This window comes from Triticum dicoccoides, chromosome 4A, assembly GCF_002162155.2.
Source record: "Triticum dicoccoides isolate Atlit2015 ecotype Zavitan chromosome 4A, WEW_v2.0, whole genome shotgun sequence".
Taxonomy (NCBI): Eukaryota; Viridiplantae; Streptophyta; class Magnoliopsida; order Poales; family Poaceae; genus Triticum; species Triticum dicoccoides.
In genome coordinates, this window is record NC_041386.1 from 622,190,561 (window position 1) to 622,208,712 (window position 18,152).

An 18,152-nucleotide genomic window follows, 5' to 3' on the forward strand; every position below is an offset into this window, starting at 1 on the left:
GCTAGGACAACCCGGCGATCTTCTTTTTGTACCTATGAACATTATGATTCAGTAATAAAGCTTTGTGAGATTCTCAAAAAAAAATGTGCCCCCCGGGGTAGGTGGCCCCACCCGGTGGACCCCCGGGACCCTTCCGGTGGTCCCGGTACAATACCGGTGACCCCGAAACTTGTCCCGATGGCCGAAATAGCACTTCCTATATATAATTATTTACCTCCGGACCATTCCGGAACTCCTCGTGACGTCTGGGATCTCATCCGGGACTCCAAACAACTTTCGGGTTACCGCATACTAATATCTCTATAACCCTAGCGTCACCGAACCTTAAGTGTGTAGACCCTACGGGTTCGGGAGACATGCAGACATGACTGAGATGACTCTCCGGTCAATAACCAACAGCGGGATCTGGATACCCATGTTGGCTCCCACATGTTCCACGATGATCTCATCGGATGAACCACGATGTCAAGGACTTAGTCAATCCCGTATACAATTCCCTTTGTCTATCGGTACGATACTTGCCCGAGATTCGATCGTCGGTATCTCGATACCTTGTTCAATCTCGTTACCGGCAAGTCTCTTTACTCGTTTCGTAACACATCATCCCGTGATCAACTCCTTGACCACATTGTGCACATTATAATGATGTCCTACCGAGTGGGCCCAGAGATACCTCTCCGTTTACACGGAGTGACAAATCCCAGTCTCGATTCGTGCCAACCCAACAGACACTTTCGGAGATACCTGTAGTGTACCTTTATAGCCACCCAGTTACGTTGTGACGTTTGGCACACCCAAAGCACTCCTACGGTATCCGGGAGTTGCACAATCTCATGGTCTAAGGAAATGATACTTGACATTAGAAAAGCTTTAGCATACGAACTACATGATCTTGTGCTAGGCTTAGGATTGGGTCTTTGTCCATCACATCATTCTCCTAATGATGTGATCCCATTATCAATGACATCCAATGTCCATGGTCAGGAAACCGTAACCATCTATTGATCAACGAGCTAGTCAACCAGAGGCTTACTAGGGACATGGTGTTGTCTATGTATCCACACATGTATTTGAGTTTCCTATCAATACAATTCTAGCATGGATAATAAACGATTATCATGAACAAGGAAATATAATAATAATCAATTTATTATTGCCTCTAGGGCATATTTCCAACAGTCTCCCACTTGCACTAGAGTCAATAATCTAGTTCACATCTATATGTGATTAACACTCAAGGTCACATCCCCATGTGACTAACACCCAAAGAGTTTACTAGAGTCAATAATTAGTTCACATTTACCATGTGATTAACACTTGATGAGTTCTGGGTTTGATCATGTTATGCTTGTGAGAGAGGTTATAGTCAACGGGTCTGAACCTTTCAGATCCGTGTGTGCTTTACAAATCTCTATGTCATCTCCTAGATGCAGCTACCACGTTCTATTTGGAGCTATTCCAAATAACTGTTCTACTATATGAATCCAGTTTACTACTCAGAATAATCTGGATTAGTGTCAAAGTTTGCATCGGCGTAACCCTTTACGACGAACTCTTTTACCACCTCCATAATCGAGAAAATTCCTTAGTCCACTAGTTACTAAGGATAACTTTGACCGTTGTCCTGTGATCCATTCTTAGATCACTCTTGTACCCCTTGACTGACTCATGGTAAGGCACATTTCAGGTGCGGTACACAGCATAGCATACTGTAGAGCCTATGTCTTAAGCATAGGGGACGACCTTCGTCCTTTCTCTCTATTCTGCCGTGGTCGAGCTTTAAGTCTTAACTTCATACCTTACAACTCAGGCAAGAACTCCTTCTTTGACTGATCCATCTTGAACACCTTCAAGATCATGTCAAGGTATGTGCTCATTTGAAAGTACCATTAAGCGTTTTGATCTATCCTTATAGATCTTGATGCTCAACGTTGAAGTAGCTTAATCCAGGCTTTCCATTGAAAAACATTTTCCAAATAACCCTATATGCTTTCCAGAAATTCTACATCATTTCTGATCAACAATATGTTAACAACATATATATCAGAAATTCTATAGTGCTCCCACTCACTTGTTTGGAAATACAAATTTCTCATAAACTTTGTATAAACCCAAAAATCTTTGATCATCATCAAAGCATACATTCCAACTCCGAGATGCTTACTCCAGTCCCTAGAAGGATTGCTGGAGCTTTGCATACTTACTAGCATCTTTCAGGATTGACAAAACCTTCTAGTTGTATCACATACAACCTTTCCTCAAAAATCATCGAGGAAACAATGTTTTGACATCCTATCTGCAAGATTTCATAAATAATGCAGTAATCGCTAATATAATTCCAACAGACTCTTAGCATCGCTACGAGTGAGAAAGTCTCATCGTAGTCAACTCCTTGAACTTGTCGGAAAATATCTTAACGACAAGTCGAGCTTTCTTAATGGTGATACTTACCATCATTGTCCGTCTTCCTTTTAAAATCCATCTGTACTCAATAGCCTTACGACCATCGAGCCGTTCTACCAAAGTCTACACTTTGTTTTCATACATGGATCCTCTCTCGGATTTTATGGCCTCGAGCCATTTATCGGAATCTGGGCCCACCATCGCTTCTCCATAGCTCGTAGGTTCATTGTTGTCTAGCAACATGACTTCCAAGACAGGATTACGCACCACTCTGAAGTAGTACGCATCCTTGTCATCCCACGAGGTTTGGTAGTGACTTGATCTGAAGTTTTATGATCACTATCATAAGCTTCCACTTTAATTGGTGTAGGTGCCACAGGAACAACTCATGTGCCTTGCCACACACTAGTTGAAGAGACGGTTCAATAACCTCATCAAGTCTCCACCATCCTCCCACTCAATTCCTTCGAGAGAAACTTTTCCTCGAGAAAGGACCCGATTCTAGAAACAATTCCTTATTGCTTTCGGATCTGAGATAGGAGGTATACCCAACTGTTTTGGGTGTCCTATGAAGATGCATTTATCCTCTTTGGGTTCGAGCTTATCAGCCTGAAACTTTTCACATAAGCGTCGCAGCCCCAAACTTTTAAGAAATGACAGCTTAGGTAAACCATAGTTCATACGGTGTCATCTCATCGGAATTGCGTGGTGCCCTATTTAAAGTGAATGTGGTTGTCTTTAATGCCTAACCCATAAACTATCGTGGTAATTCGATAAGAGACATCATGGTATGCATCATATCCAATAGGGTGCAGTTATGATGTTCGGACATCACACTACGGTGTTCCAGGCTGTATTAGTTGTGAAACAATTTCCACAATGTCTTAATTCTGTGCCAAACTCGTAATTCAGATATTCATCTCTATGATCATGTCATAGGTCTTTTATCCTCTTGTCACGACGATCTTTCAACTTCACCCTGAAATTACTTGAACCTTTCAATAATTCAGACTCGTGATTCATCAAGTAAATGTACTCAACATCTACTCAAACCATCTGCGAAGTAAGAACATAACGATGTCCACTACACGCCTCAGCACTCATTGGACTGCACACATCAAAATGTATTACTTCCAACAAGTTGCTTTCTAGTTCCATTTTACTGAAAAACGAGGCTTTCAGTCATCTTGCCCATGTGGTATGATTTGCATGTCTCAAGTGATTCAAAATCAAGTGAGTCCAAACGGTCCATTTGCATGGAGTTTCCTCATGCATATACACCAATAGACATGGTTCGCATGTCTCAAACTTTTCAAAAACGAGTGAGCCCAAAGATCCATCAACATGGAGCTTCTTCATGCGTTTTACACCGATATGACTTACGTGGCAGTGCCACAAGTAGGTGGTACTATCATTACTATCCTATATCTTTTGGCATGAACATGTGTATCACTACGATCGAGATTCAGTAAACCATTCATTTTAGGTGTAAGACCATTGAAGGTATTATTCAAATAAACAGAGTAACCATTATTCTCCTTAAATGAATAACCGTATTGCGATAGACATAATCCAATCATGTCTATGCTCAACGCAAACACCAAATAACAATTATTTAGGTTTTAATACCAATCTCGATGGTAGAGTGAGCGTGCGATGCTTGATCATATCAACCTTGGAAACACTTCCAACACATATCGTCAGGTCACCTTTAGCTAGTCTCCGTTTATTCCGTAGCTTTTATTTCGAGTTACTAACACTTAGCAACCGAACCGGTATCTAATACCCTGGTGCTACTAGGAGTACTAGTAAAGTACACATTAACACAATGTATATCCAATATACTTCTATCGACTTTGCCAGCCTTCTCATCTACCAAGTATCTAGGGTAATTCTGCTCCAGTGGCTGTTCCTCTTATTACAGAAGCACTTAGTCTCGGGCTTGGGTTCAACCTTGGGTTTCTTCACTAGAGCAGCAGCTGAATTGCCGTTTCATGAAGTATCCCTTCGTGCCCTTGCCCTTCTTGAAACTAGTGGTTTCACCAACCATCAACAATTGATGCTCCTTCTTGATTTCTACTTTTGTGGTGTCAAACATCGCGAATATCTCAAGGATCATCATATATGTCCCTGATATATCATAGTTCATCACGAAGCTCTAGCAGCTTGGTGGTAATGACTTCGGAGAAACATCACTATCTCATCTGGAAGATCAACTCCCACTCGATTCAAATGATTGTTGTACTCAGACAATCTGAGCACAAGCTCAACAATTGAGCTTTTCTCCCTTAGTTTGCAGGCTAAGAAAGTCGTCGGAGGTCTTATACCTCTTGATGTGGGCACGAGCCTGAAATCCCAATTTCAGTCCTTGGAACATCTCATATGTTCTGCGATGTTTCAAAAACGTCTTTGGTGCCTCAATTCTAAACCATTTAGCATTACGCACTAAACTATCATGTAGTCATCAAAACGTGTATGTCAGATGTTCGCAACATCCATAGACAACGTTCGAGGTTCAGCACACTGAGCGGTGCATTAAGGACATAAGCCTTCTATGAAGCAATGAGGACAAACCTCGGTTTACGGACCTAGTCCGCATAATTGCTACTATCAACTTTCAACTAAAAATTTCTCTAGGAACATCTCTAAATAGTAGAACTGAAGCGCGAGCTACGACATAATTTGCGAAGACCTTTTGACTATGTTCAGGATAATTAAGTTCATCTTATGAACTCCCACTCAGATAGACATCCCTCTAGTCATCTAAGTGATTACATGATCCGAGTCAACTAGGCCGTGTCCGATCATCACGTGAGACGGACTAGTCATCATCGGTGAACATCTTCATGTTGATCGTATCTACCATACGACTCATGCTCGACCTTTCGGTCTCTTGTGTTCCGAGGCCATGTCTGTACATGCTAGGCTCGTCAAGTCAACCTAAGTGTTTCGCGTGTGTAAATCTGTCTTACACCCGTTGTATGTGAACGTTAGAATCTAACACCCGATCATCACGTGGTGCTTCGAAACAACGAACTGTCGCAACGGTGCACAGTTAGGGGGAACACTTTCTTGAAATTATTATGAGGGATCATCTTATTTACTACCGTCGTTCTAAGTAAACAAGATGCATAAACATGATAAACATCACATGCAATCAAATAGTGACATGATATGGCCATCATCAGTTTGCTCCTCTTGATCTCCATCTTCGGGGCTCCATGATCATCATCGTCACCGGCATGACACCATGATCTCCATCATCATGATCTCTATCATCGTGTCTTCATGAAGTTGTCTCGTCAACTATTACTTCTACTACTTAGCTAATGGTTAGCAATAAAGTAAAGTAATTACATGACGTTTATGTTGACACGCAGGTCATAAATAAATTAAGACAACTCCAATGGCTCCTGCTGGTTGTCATACTCATCGACATGCAAGTCGTGATTCCTATTACAAGAACATGATCAATCTCATATATCACATATATCATTCATCACATCCTTTTGGCCATATCACATCACATAGCATACCCTGCAAAAACAAGTTAGACGTCCTATAATTGTTGTTTGCATGTTTTACGTGGCTGCTATGGGTTTCTAGCAAGAACGTTTCTTACCTACGCAAAAACCACAACGTGATATGCCAATTGCTATTTACCCTTCATAAGGACCCTTTTCATCGAATCCGATCCGACTAAAGTGGGAGAGACAGACACCCGTCAGCCACCTTATGCAACTAGTGCATGTTAGTCGGTGAAACCGGTCTCACGTAAGCGTACATGTAAGGTTGGTCCGAGCCGCTTCATCCCACAATGCCGCCGAATCAAGATTTGATTAGTAACGGTAAGCATATTGAACAATATCGACGCCCACAACTACTTTGTGTTCTACTCGTGCATAGAAACTACGCATAGACCTAGCTCATGATGCCACTGTTGGGGAACGTAGCATAAATTCAAAATTTTCCTACGTGTCACCAAGATCTATCTATGGAGTCATCTAGCAACGAGGGAGGAGTGGATCTACATACCCTTGTAGATCACGCGCGGAAGCGTTCAAGAGAACGGGGTTGATGGAGTCGTACTCGTCGTGATCCAAATCACCGATGATCCTAGCGCCGAACGGACGGCACCTTCGCGTTCAACACACGTATGGAGCAGCGACGTCTCCTCCTTCTTGATCCAGAAAGGGGGGAGGAGAGGTTGATGGAGATCCAGCAGCACGACGGCGTGGTGATGGAAGTAGCGGGATTCCAACAGGGCTTCGCCAAGCGCTGCGGGAGGAGGAAGGTGTGTCATGGGAGGGAGAGGGAGGCGCCAGGGCTTAGGTTTCGTTGCCCTCCCTTCCCCTCACTATATATAGGGCCAAGGGAGGGGGGGGCGCAGCCTTGGCCCTTCCTCCAAGGAAGGGTGCGGCCAGGGAGGAGTCCATCCTCCCCAAGGCACCTCGGAGGTGCCTTCCCCCTTTAAGACTCTTCCTTTCCTTATCTCTTGGCGCATGGGCCTCTTGGGGCTGGTGCCCTTGGCCCATACAGGCCAAGGCGCACACCCCTACAGCCCATGTGGCCCCCCGGGGTAGGTGGCCCTACCCGGTGGACCCCCGGGACCCTTCCGGTGGTCCCGGTACAATACCGGTGACCCCGAAACTTGTCCCGATGGCCGAAATAGCACTTCCTATATATAATTCTTTACCTCTGGACCATTCCGGAACTCCTCGTGACATCTGGGATCTCATCTGGGACTCCGAACAACTTTCGGGTTACCGCATACTAATATCTCTATAACCCTAGCGTCACCGAACCTTAAGTGTGTAGACCCTACGGGTTCGGGAGACATGCAGACATGACCGAGATGACTCTCCGGTCAATAACCAATAGCGGGATCTGGATACCCATGTTGGCTCCCACATGTTCCACGATGATCTCATCGGATGAACCACGATGTCAAGGACTTAGTCAATCCCGTATACAATTCCCTTTGTCTATCGGTACGATACTTGCCCGAGATTCGATCGTCGGTATCTCGATACCTTGTTCAATCTCGTTACCGGCAAGTCTCTTTACTCGTTTCGTAACACATCATCCCGTGATCAACTCCTTGACCACATTGTGCACATTATAATGATGTCCTACCGAGTGGGCCCAGAGATACCTCTCCGTTTACACGGAGTGACAAATCCCAGTCTCGATTCGTGCCAACCCAACAGACACTTTCGGAGATACCTGTAGTGTACCTTTATAGCCACCCAGTTACGTTGTGACGTTTGGCACACCCAAAGCACTCCTACGGTATCCGGGAGTTGCACAATCTCATGGTCTAAGGAAATGATACTTGACATTAGAAAAGCTTTAGCATACGAACTACATGATCTTGTGCTAGGCTTAGGATTGGGTCTTTGTCCATCACATCATTCTCCTAATGATGTGATCCCGTTATCAATGACATCCAATGTCCATGGTCAGGAAACCATAACCATCTATTGATCAACGAGCTAGTCAACTAGAGGCTTACTAGGGACATGGTGTTGTCTATGTATCCACACATGTATTTGAGTTTTCTATCAATACAATTCTAGCATGGATAATAAACGATTATCATGAACAAGGAAATATAATAATAATCAATTTATTATTGCCTCTAGGGCATATTTCCAACAGTGAAACCCTAAGAGCGAACCGACAAAAATGACACGTGGGTTGACAACCGACATCGGTCAAAATCCTGTGACGGAATCAACTAATTTACCTATCCAAAACTGTTTCGGACTGCTTTATAACCCAAGAGCGGACCAACAAAAATAACACATGGGTTGACAATCGAGGCAGGCACAAATCTTATGACGTAATCAACTAATGAACTACCCAAAGTTGTTTGTGCATATTGTCTTATAAGTGAGAGTGAATTGCAAAAAAGCCACCACATTTGGGGCATCGATTGCAGAAAACCACGAGGTCCTTATCATTTGCAAAAAACACCACACATTCAGTAAACTTTTTGCAGTGTGCACTGATCGACCGATTTGCTTCGTTTGAGTGCGTTTCCGACAGATGGGGCCCGGTTTCCCCCTACGTGGCATAACGGACGGCAAAAGGCGCCGTCTGGTCGAGACGACTTGGTCGGCTCGCGTCGGACCGACCGACCGCGCCGCCCCCACTCCACTTCTCACTCACTCGCTCCTCTGCTCTCCCTGGGGCTTCAATGGGGAAGGCGAAACCTGGCGGCGGCGACGGCCGCGGCAGCGGCGGCGCTTCCGCTGGCGATGCTGGTGGTGCTGGAGATCCACTGGAGCTCTGCGGGAGCTCAAATCCTTCTCAGGCGGTGCCTCCTCCCCAATCCCCGGACCCGCAGTACACGGCGGCTAGGGCATTTGCCAAGGCGGTGAAGGCAAATCCGACGGGCAGTCAACACTTTGCATCCTCCTTCGGCGGTGTGGTGTAAGCCATCCATCCTCTCCCCCTCCTCACTGTTTCCCTGTTTCCCCGATCTGGATTCTAGGGTTAGGGTTCTAGGACAAGTACAGAGTTGGGGATTATGTTGTTGGTATTTGGTTTGGATTATTGTGTGTAATGTTAGTGAACTGCAAATTAGCTTGCCCTTAATTATTTAGTCATGCTAACTGAATTTTATCTGTAATTTTGGGTTCTAGGGTTAGGATTATTGGGTTACAGTAATGGTTTGGAGTGCAAATTAGCTGTAACACTAGTTTTCAACTTACACAGTAGTTTAACATAATTGCACTGCTCAGTCTTGCTAACTAAGATTTTTTTAACTTAACTTTAACACTAGTTTAACATAATGGCTCATTAGTTTCAACTGCAATTGCACACTAGTTTTGAACATAATGGCTCAATAGTCAGTTGTTTTAACTGAATTGTTTAACACTAGGTTTACTGAATTTTATCTGTATTGTTCAACACAAGTTTTTATCTGAATGTTAACAACTATGCTAAATGAACTAGGTTGGATGATGAAGAATGGGAAGTGAGGTTCCATTTCTTTGATAGAGATAATTTGGAAAGAACCATTTGCTTATCAAACATAACATATTGGAATCTTATTGCACTAATAGAGTTGGAAGGCTTTAGTTCAAGAGATTATATGTATTATGTTAGAGATCCAGGAGTTGGGGTGTCAGGAATGGAAGAATTAACTGATGATGACAACAACAACAACAACAACAACAACAAAGCCTTTAGTCCCAAACAAGTTGGGGTAGGCTAGAGGTGAAACCCATAAGATCTCGCAGAAGAATTAACTGATGATGACAAGGTTGAAGAAATGTTGGATGACATATGCAGTAAAGGAAATAATGTGGTTAACATTACAATCATGAGAAGTGATGCACACACACCAGCTGACCTGAACATTGGTCATGTTTATGAAGAGCAGGTCCCTTTGTCTGAATTAGGTGTACCACTTGTCTATGAGGTAGATACTTCAGGAGTTCTTTTCCCCAGTCCAGTTAAGCCCCAACCACAGCCTGTCCAGGTCATGAACACCCAGGAGAGTTCATGTTTGAAGCTTAAGGGTCCAAGTGAACCAGAGTTTGCATTGGACTATGGTAGTGAGAGGCATGAGTACTTCATGGAGACGGACCAAGATCAAGAGAAGATTAAGAAGATGATGGAGCAGAGGAGGAATGAAGAGATTGAAAAGTTTAGGACCAATAAGAAACAAAAAGAGAAGTACAAGGAAGCAAAGAGAAAACTTCCAGAGGTGCTTGCTGAAGAGTTCACTGACAGTGATAGTGACAATGAGATTTTAGAAGATGAAGACATAATAGCTAGGATGGAGGCAATGAAGAGGCATAGAGCTGATCCTCTCAATCACTTTGAAGGAGACACTGATGTAGAAGAGCTTTATGAACCAGATGAGGAGGAGTTGGAGGATGAAGCAGGAGAGGAGGAGGTAGGACAGGATGAGCAAGCTGAGGAGGGTAGGAGAGGAGGAAGCACTATAGGAGGAAGTAGTGCAGGAGGAAGAAGCAGCACATGAGGAAGCCAGAGGAAGGGGCCAACAACCAGATCACATGGAAGCCTTGACCAAATCATAGAGCAAGATTGGATACCTTCATCTGATGAAGAGAGCAACCCAGGTGACTTAAGTCAGGATGATAATGATGGTGCTCAGCTTCCAACATTTAGGCAACTAAATGGTAGGAAGAGTAGGGCCAGAAAGCAGAAGCCTAGGCTTTGGTATGATGAGAAGAGGGAGAACCCACAAGAACACTTTGTGAAGAAACTTTGTTTTCTAGATGTCCAACAATTCAGGAGAGCACTTCTTACATTTCACATCTCACAAAACAGGAACTACTCTTTTCATAGAAACTTCTCAGATAGAGTTATTGCAGTTTGCAGTACAGAAGACTGTCCTTTTTTCATTGCTGCTTCTCAAATAGCACATGAGAAAACTTTTTGTATAAAGAAGATGAACTTGTACCACAATTGTGCTGCTGTAGGAGAGAGCACCAAAGTGACTGCAAGATGGTTGGCACATGAGTGTGAGGAACAGTTGAGGGCAGACATAAACACACCAGTCCCGACCATAATAGCCAATTTGAAGAATAAACATGGAATAGAAGTGTCCATTCACATGGCCTACAGAGCAAGGAAAGCAGCTAAGAGTGTTGTCCAAGGAGATCAAAGTGCACAATACACAAGGATAAGGGATTACCTCCAAGCTGTGTTGGATACCAATCCAGAAAGTAGATGCATTGTTACAACAAAGCAATTGAAGGCCCATCCTAGCATAAATCCTAGATTCCATGGCTTGTTCATGAGCCTGAATGCTTGCAAAGAGGGTTTCCTAAATGGTTGCAGACCCTTCATAGGTACCTATATTAATTTGTATGAACACAATCATTTATGTTGTCCTAGTACTAATGTGAAATTTTCTGCTATAGGTGTTGATGGCTGCTTCATTAAGTTGACCACAGGGCAGCAAATATTGGCTACAGCTGGTAGAGATGGTAATAACAACATATTTTCCATTGCATTTGCAATTGTTGACAAGGAAGACACTGCCAGCTGGTCATGGTTTCTAACACAAGTGAAGTATGCTCTTGGTGGTGAGTCAGGGAAGCATGGCTACTACACTATCATATCTGATAGACAAAAGGTAACTCATACACCATAGTACTTACAAATAGTGCAAATTAGAACATGCTTAGTACTTACAAATAGTGCAAATTAGAACATGCTTAGTACTTACAAATAGTGCAAATTAGAACATGCTTAGTACTTACAAATAGTGTCTTCTGGCATCATATTCAAACATTAGTTTACTTTCACAGGGTCTGCTTAAAGCAATAACCAACGTATTCCCAAATTGCCCTTAAAGATTCTTCCTTAGACATATTTATCAGAACTTCCAAACAGCTGGCTTTAGAGGTGAAGAGTTAAAGAAATACATGGATCAGGCTAGTTATTCATATACTGAGCATGGATATAATCAAGCAATGGATGGTATGAAAAAAGAGTGTCAAGCAGCTTGGAAATGGCTTAGTAAGATACCAAAGCATACATGGGCTAGACATGCCATGGACACAAATTGTAAAACCAACTTGGTTGTGAACAACATAAGTGAAGTATTCAATAAAATGATACTTGATGTGAGAGGAAAACCAATTAAAACCATGGTTGATGGGATCAGAACAAAATTGTTAGTTAAGTTCAATGCCAATAGGACCAAGACAGAGACAGCTAAGTGGCAGATATGCCCAACATATGCTGAAAAGCTGGAAGAAGCTAAACATCATTCCAGATTCTGTCAGTCAATCAAGGCTGGGCCTGATCTATACCAGGTTGCAAGTGGAGAAAGCACATATGCAGTAAATCTGAAAGATTACACATGTGGGTGTAGAAAATGGGACATGACTGGGGTTCCTTGCAATCATGGTGTTTCAGCAATTAACAAGGCTAAACTACATCCAGAAGATTTTGTTAATGCTTTCTTCAAGAAACCAATGTATCAACAAGCCTACAGTCCAATTGTCTCCCCTGTGCCTGGGCCTGATCTATGGCCAAAGACTGGGACCCCTGACATAGAGCCACCTGTTTTGAGAGACAAGCCAGGGAAGAAGCAGACAAAGAGGAGAAAGAATCAGTTTGAGAAGACAGCTCCCAAGGATACTTCTAGGATGGCATCAATCACTTGTAGTAATTGCAATTTGAGTGGGCATAGGTACACTAGCTGCCACAAAAATCTTAAGCCAGCCCTTGCAATGAGAAGGAACCAACATCAGGTTAATTGTCCAAACTTCAAAAAATTCAGTTTATGATTATATTTCCTATACTATGTTCTAATCTTTGTATGTTTACACTGCAGGAAAACAGAAGAGTTGATGCAGCTTCATCAGCCCCAAGGGCAGCTCCATCAGTACCCAGGGCGAGAACTACAGCTCCACCAGCACCTAGGCCAGCTCCAGCAGTTCCCAAGGCAAGAACTACAGCTCCACCAGCACCTAGGCCAGCTCCATCAGCTCCTCCTGCAACTAGGAGAGCAACTGCATCTACTGTTGCTGCTTCTAGGCCAAGTTCATCTACTGCTATAGCTAGAAGGCCAAGTTCATCTACTGCTGGTGCTTCTAGGCCAAGTTCTTCTACTGCTGCAAAGAAAACATTCATACCACCTAGAGCTTCAGGTACTGGAAGGCTGAGAAAACCTTCTTACAAGATGTCTGAGTGGTTCAATTGTTCCCAGGGCAGCAAGAAGAAGTAATTTCATGATGGTGATGTTGAAAACAATTTCAAGTTTGTGATGTTGAAAACAATTTCAAGTTTGTGATGTTCAAAACAGCTGTGAGTTTGTCATGTTCAAACCAGTTTAATTCAGCCTATTTTGGCTACTTTGTGATGGCACTATGTAAGTTACCTAATTATGGTTGTGATCAAGACTTTTATGCATGAGGATGTCAAGTAGACTATGATAATGATTATGTTGAATATGATGCTGTCATTTAGACTTTGTTGCATCAAGCTATTTAGGATTTTATCACTTAGGGTGGCTCGGTGTCGACCAATCTTAAATGAACCATTTTTGTCACTTAGTGTGGCTAGGCGTCGCCCAACCCCTAAGTGAAGCAAATTTATCACTTAGGGTGGCTCGGCGTCGACCAACCCCTAAGTGAAGCAAATTTGTCACCTAGGGTGGCTCGGCGTCGACCAACCCCTAAGTGAAGCAAATTTGTCACTTAGGGTGGCTCGACGTCGACCAACCCCTAAGTGAAGCAAATTTATCACTTAGGGTGTCTCGGCGTCGACCAACCCCTAAGTGAAGCAAATTTATCACTTAGGGTGGCTCAGCATCGACCAACCCCTAAGTGAAGCAAATTTGTCACCTAGGATGGCTCGGCGTCGACCAACCCCTAAGTGAAGCAAATTTGTCACCTAGGGTGGCTCGGCGTCGACCAACCCCTAAGTGAAGCAAATTTATCACTTAGGGTGGCTCGGCGTCGACCAACCCCTAAGTGAAGCAAATTTATCACTTAGGGTGTCTCGGCGTCGACCAACCCCTAAGTGAAGCAAATTTATCACTTAGGGTGTCTCGGCGTCGACCAACCTTAATTCAACAGATTCACAGCTTAGTTCACAGCTTAGTTCACAGCTTAGCCAAGCTAAACCCATTACATGCCATGCCATACTTCACAGCTTAGTTCAATAGATTCAAATTTAGCACACATTACAAGCCATAGTTCAATGCTTCATAAGTAAATTAGTTCAACAGATTCAAACTTAACACATTACAAACCATAGTTCAAAGCTAGTAACTAAAGACAATGACCCACATGGTCATATGACAGCACAATTTATTCTTCACCACAAATACCCTTGATTTCCTTCAGCTTCCTCTTGTTACTTTCACCTGCTTTCTTCAGGTCAGCAACAACACACTGCAAAGTACTCTTCTCAATGCTCAACTTCTCCTTCTCTTTAGTCAACTCAGCAATGTAACAATCCAGCTTCTCCTTCTCTTTCTTCAGGTCAGCAAAGCTAAACTCCAAAGTCCTCTTATCAGAGCTCATCTTTTCCTTCTCTTTCAGATGATTGAACTTCAAATTCCTAATGGCATTGGCTTGAGCAACATGAATGCACTTCAACTGATCAACAACTGCCTTCATTTTTTGATCTCAGCATCCTTTTCCATGCTGCTGTCAGCAACATTCATATCAGTTTCATGTGGCAGATTATCCTGAGAATCCAAGAGGTTGTTCACATCTTCAACAAGCTTCTCATAAGTCTCCTGCAACTCTTTTTTCTGTTGTGCTAGATTGTGCACAGTAAATAAATGCTCAAGGCATGCCATCTTATTGGCCTGGATGCTATTCTCATACATAAGCCACAGTTTGTGGAGTGCATTCTGCAGATGATCTGGCCACTCCTCATCTACCCACTGCACTAATCCACAGTTATTAACTCCCTGCAATACAAAATAAAGTAGTTCAAACATGTTGTCACATGTTACATTTTCAGTTAAGTTCAGGTTACAGTTAAGGTGTAGATTCAGTTAGATCAATTCAACTCAAAAAATTAAACAACAATTATTGTGAGCATGTTTCCTAACATGAACAGTTACTATGAACATAAATCAATATCAATGAACCATGAACAGGAACTATGAGCAATGAACAGTAAACCCTAGAACATGAACAATTAACCCTAGAACAGATGAACTGTACTACACGGGAGAGGTTTCACATTGCAACTAATTTACTAACTTACTTCTACGGCACAGGCAATGAACCTCCTCCCAGTGCTTATCCCCTGGAATGCAACACATTTCTTCCCTGGCTTGCCATGCTCGCACATCACCCTCAAATCGTCAGCAGAACCAGTGAACAACGGGTCATCCATTGTTGGTGGGATCTGGGCAACACAAATGTACTGGTTCAAATCGAGCTGAAACCCTAAATCCAAAATGCCCAAATCAAAACCCTAAATGCAGTCCCTGTGGAACCAACTAACCTTAATAGGGGAGTCGTAGGAAGAAATGATCTGCACCTCGGAGTCCTCACTGCTCGAGCCGTCGCTCCAAGACACCATGGCGGCCGGTGGCGAGCGGAGAGGAAAGGAGGCAGAGTAAGGTTGAGAGCGGGAGGGAGAGCAAAGGAGCGAGCGAGTGAGAAGTGGAGTGGGGGCGGCGCGCTCGACCGGTCCGATGCGAGCCGACCAAGTCGTCTCGACCAGACGGCGCAGTTTGCCGTCCGTTACGCCACGTAGGGGGAAACCGGGCCCCATATGTCGGAAACACACTCAAACGAAGCAAATCGGTCGATCAGTGCACACTGCAAAAAGTTTACTAAATGTGCGGTGTTTTTTGCAAATGATTAGCGACCTTGTGGTTTTCTGCAATCGATGCCTCAAATGTGGTGGTTTTTTCAATTCACTCTATAAGTGAAGAGCAAACCGACAAAAATGACATGTGGGTTGACAATCGACGTCGGATAGTTGATCTTGTGACAAAATTGGCTAATGACCTATCCAAAATTGTCTCGGGCTGGCTTATAACCATAAAAGGCAAACCGACAAAAATAACACGTGGGTTGACAATCGACGTCGGATAGTTGATCTTGTGACAGAATCAACTAATGACCTATCCAAAATTGTCTCGGGCTGGCTTATAACCAAAATAGGCAAACCGACCAAAATAACACGTCAATTGACAATTAACATATGTGCGAAGTTCATGACACAATTAACCAATGACCTCCCTGGAGTTGTTTTGCATTGGCTTATCAAGATACAAACGAATACAATATTAAAGAACAAGAGATGCTCCCTCCGATCTGAACTAATTGACGCAGTTAATTCGGATCGAAGGAAGTAGGTAATATAACACATATGAAAAAGAAAAATGATAAACACCTGAATAATGCAAAAGCGTCCGCAGCTAGTTCTCTCATATTTTTTGCTAGTGGCAGGCCATATATCAGGTAGGGCACAGGAGTATGCATGAGAGAGAGAGGGAGTCCTTGAAGAATGTGTAATCCATCGCCCATGATAGACCCTAGGTTTAGTGGGTGATTATTCAAAGGATTTTCGCAGGATTTTTTTGCCTACGCAACAAACTTTTGTCGCGGATTCAAACCCGTCGGCGTGTGCAACTTATAGGGGCCTTTTCGATTCACAAAATCCTAAAAACTCAGGAATAGAAAAACACATAGAATTGGAATATCATTATCATTTAAATGATATAGTATTTGGGGTTGTTTGACTGCATCGTAAGAAAAACAAAAGGATTTTTCAAAAAGGTTTGAGTGGATGCTAGAAATTCCATGGAAAGTAATACAAAGAAATCCTTAGAAAAAAATTCCCATATGAATCAATCCTATGAATCAAACAACCAACATATGGAAAAAATCTAATGAATTCTAATCCTCCAAATTCCTATGAAAATCCTTTGAATCGGCTTCTTTGATTAGTTTAGTTGTGCTAGCTAGGAGGCTCATCGGCCGTCTCTCTCGCTTGTAGGACACTACTCTTGTGCTATGAACCCGGCTCGAAAGATGCACCGAATGAAGAGAAGACCGTGAAATCTTGGGGCTTGGGAAGGGTTTATGCTTTGTATGGAGAAAGAGGTCATGGAATTGCTTACTCAAAATTTATCTCAAGACCTGATAACTAGAAACTATGAATTTTTAGCCCTAAAAACAGTTGTAACAGCTGCATGAGGTCACGAAAAAACATGGGTATGCACCCATATTTTGCTTACAATGAGGCATATTTAGGTCCAATCTACCAGAAGATCCATCCAACCCAAGACTGGAGCAGAAAAGCCAACCACATGAATGGGAAGTTTAACCTCCGCGCTGGTCGATTCCGTCCGCCATCGTCAACACCCACGCGGTCACCCCGAGCCCTGCCGTGGCCCCAACGACCCCCACTTGAGCTTGCCATTGCCTAGCCGATTCCGGTTGTCGTCGCTTAGGCATGGTCGTCGTCAAGCTTGAACTGGAGTCAGCGCGCACTTGGCCTGTAATGACCGACGCACCGCGCTTGGGCCAGGTCATGCGGTCGAACTTGGCCATCGCCCCGGCTCCTAACACTGTTCCTCAACCTCCGTCGACCGAAAGCAATCTCGGTACCCGTGAGGTGTTCAAGGAATTCCCCAAAGGGTTTTTATTTTTATTTTTTACTCATTTCCTGATTGAATATGATGTAGTTGTAGTATGTTGCATAATATAATAGTTGAAATGTGTAATTTTACATTGAATTTTAATTTGCCATGAACCTGAAACCAACAACCAAAGATCTATTCGACATATCTAGGCCAAAGGATGCAAGCATCACACGTCGTTAAATAGAGATCAAAGTGCTAAACAACAAATACGACACATGTGCTAGTAACTAAGGTAGTCGCAAAATTCATGGCTAATTCGACCGCTGCTTGCTAAAACAAGCAAACTAAAACAACAAAAGGCAACTGATATAACACTAAAATGATAAAACAACCGAAGAATATAAGAGAACTGCTTGGGTATTTTGCTACATAGTATTGCGATGATGGTCCTAAAACGGTTACATTGTTAATTAGTGGAGTTATGCGGTTTGTTTTGGAAAGCAATTGCTGGAACATCAACAATGCTATATAAACGTGTGCATTTGTCTCGTCGAGGTTTTAAGAAGCGTGAGCCTAAAAACGCAAGCCTAAAGCCACCTGAACCCTAGATAACCAAACAATGGAACTTTCATATTTTAAAATTTTATTCAATTATTTTAGGAGCATATATAAATGCATTATTACTGTT